The following is a 2,988-nucleotide window of genomic DNA, read 5'->3' as shown; positions in this document are numbered from 1 at the left end:
GCCAAGAGTCGCCTGGTGCCAACTCAGTCTCTGGACTACTGGGAGCACGATTTGATACCCGGGCCAGCAGGTTCTTTCTCACCCCAGAGAGGGGGAAAAGATTTAGTCACAGGTACTGCAGTTTTTACATCTGACAATTCCCAAGACCTGGGATTATCTACAGGTTCTGGGTTCTATGGCGCCAGGGGCGGATTGGCCTATTGGGGGATCGGGCACCCCACGGTGGGCCAGTCGCGCTAGTCACGTGGTCTGCCAAGCGCGGCCATGACAGAGCCATGCTCGGCAGACCATGTGGTATCTCCTGGGCCGGCCTGGGTGGCGAATCCCTGGGCCGGTCTTCATCATGAATCTGCCACTGTATGGCGCCTACACTAGTTTAGTACCATGGGTATTTGCCTACCTGAGATCTCTGCAGTGGGACCTGCTGAACTAGTGGAGTCTGTTGTCGGAGGAGTATCAAAAGCCGTTACCATTACAGGAGGAATCCAGATCATGGTGGCTTTCTCATCACAGTTTGGAGAAAGGGGTGGACCTGGAGTTTCTGGACTAGGTGGTGGTGACCACGGAAGCCAACCTCACTGGTTAGGGGGCTGTCTGTCAAGGGCAGACGGCCCAGGGTCAGTGGTCACAGGTAGAAACAACCTGGTCAATCAATCGCTTGGAAACAAAGGTGGTACGCAGGGCACTGATGGTTGACCTTCCTCAGGTCCAAGGTCAAGTGGTATGAGTATTCTTAGACAATGCGACGAAGGTGGCATATATCAATCGCCAGGGCAGAATTACAAATTGCACTGTAGCTCTCAAGGCCCAGGAGCTTTTTATTTGCGCAGAAGGGCATCTGCAGGGAATTGTGGCATCACATGTGGCTGGAGTGGACAATGTGCAGGTGGAGTACCTCAGCAGGCAACAGTTGGACCTGGGAGAATGGGAATTGTCAGGGGAAACCTTTGGCCTTATCCGAGCTCACTACGTAGAGCAACCCACAGCTGGCTCTAATGGTGATGTGATGCAATGCCAAGGTTCTTCAGTCGCAGATGGGAAGTCGGGGCTGAGGGCATTGACACCTTGGTTCTTCCATGGTCGGCAGGGACTCTGCAGTACCTGTTTCCTCCATGGCCATTAATAGACCATCTGTTGCGGCTCATTGAGAGGCACCCGGGAAGGGTGATTCTTGTTGCACAAGACTGGCTGTGGCGGCCGTATTTCGCAGATCTGATCAAGCTCGCCTGGACAGACCCCTCAGACTATCTCATCTGTCAGGGCTGTTGAGGCAAGGTTCTATCTTCTTAGATTGGGTGGATCACTTTTGTCTTGCGGCTTGGCTTTTGAGAGGTATTCTAGATCGAAAGGGTACTTGGAGCCGATAATCACCACTTTCCTTCAGGCCAGGAGTCCGTCCACTTCCATGGCATATATCAGAGTATGGAAGGTGTTTGAGGCATGGGGTAGGGAGGAAGACTTAGACCTGTTAAGGGTGGATATCCCTCATGTTTTAGCCTTTTTACAGCAGGGCTTGTCTAAGGGTCTGGCATATGATTCCCTGCACGTACAGATGACATCATTGGGGTGTCTCAGGTAAACTGCAAGGGAGGACTTTGGTGTTGTATCTGGATGTAGTCCAGTTTTTGAAGGAGGTCAAGGATTTGTGACTTCCGGTTTTCCAGAATGCGTCCAGCACGGAGCTTGAATTTGGTGCTTAAGGTGCTAGGTGGGTCTCCATTTGAATCATTACAGCGGGCATCACTAAAGGACCTCACCTTGAAAACAGTGTTTCTGGTGGCAATTTGTTCAGCCAGGCATGGAGCTGCAGACTTTTTCCTGTAGGGACCCCTTTTTGAGAATTTCAGATGCTGGGGTATCGTTGCGTACAGTATCCTCATTTTTGCCCAAGGTGGTTTCCTCGTTCCACCTTAACCAGACAGTGGAGCTCCCTGCATTTCCGAACTGGTCTTCTGCATCTCCAGAGGAGAGAGAGAGCTCCATTTGTTGGATATTTGATGGATGCTGTTGCAATACCTGAAAGTCACCAACAGCTTTAGGAGGTCGGATCACCTATATGTATTGTTTGGAGGACCAAGGAAGGGAAACAAAGTTTTGAAGGGCACAATTGCCCGCTGGTTGAAGGGAGCTATCTTTTCGAATAATATTTGCAATGGTTGCCTCATAAGTTGAGTGTCAGTTGGTGTCACGACAAGAGATCTGTAGAGCAGCAATATGGTTACCACTGTACACTTTCTCCCAACATTACCGATTGGATGTTTGCGCACTGGGGAAGCCGAGTCTTGGCGAGAGTGTGTTGAGAGCAGGTCTTTTGGTTGCCCGCTCAGGGCAGGGGTGCTTTGGTTATGTAGCAGTGCCTCAAAGTTTTTGTTTTCTGCCTCCATCTGCTGGTAGGGATGTAAAACCCGCTTGTCTGGACTGATCTGTAGTTCTTCAGGAATGAAAATTAGCAGGTAAGAACACATTTTCATTTAGGCCTGGTGAGTTACATAAAACAACATTTTGAGAATTTTATACACCTGATGGTGTAGAAAAGATTAGTCCATGAAGTTAGCATGGGGCACATTTAAAACTAATCGGAGAAAGTTCTTTTTTACTCAACGCACAATTAATCTCTGGAATTTGTTGCCAGAGGATGTGGTTAGTGCAGTTAGTATAGCTGTGTTTAAAAAAGGATTGGATAAGTTCTTGGAGGAGAAGTCCATTACCTGCTATTAAGTTCACTTAGAGAATAGCCACTGACATTAGCAATGGTTACATGGAATAGGCTTAGTTTTTGGGTACTTGCCAGGTTCTTATGGCCTGGATTGGCCACTGTTGGAAACAGGATGCTGGGCTTGATGGACCCTTGGTCTGACCCAGTATGGCAATTTCTTATGTTCCTCAGCTTCATCCTCCTGAGATCCAGTGATGTGCTCTAGTTAACTGTTTCTCTACCAACGGTCCATGGACTGGCACAGATCCTTGGCAGCATTTCTGCTGGTCCAC

The sequence above is a fragment of the Rhinatrema bivittatum genome, chromosome 4 (assembly GCF_901001135.1).
Source record: "Rhinatrema bivittatum chromosome 4, aRhiBiv1.1, whole genome shotgun sequence".
Classification (NCBI taxonomy): Eukaryota; Metazoa; Chordata; class Amphibia; order Gymnophiona; family Rhinatrematidae; genus Rhinatrema; species Rhinatrema bivittatum.
Note: the sequence above shows the minus strand (reverse complement) of the source record.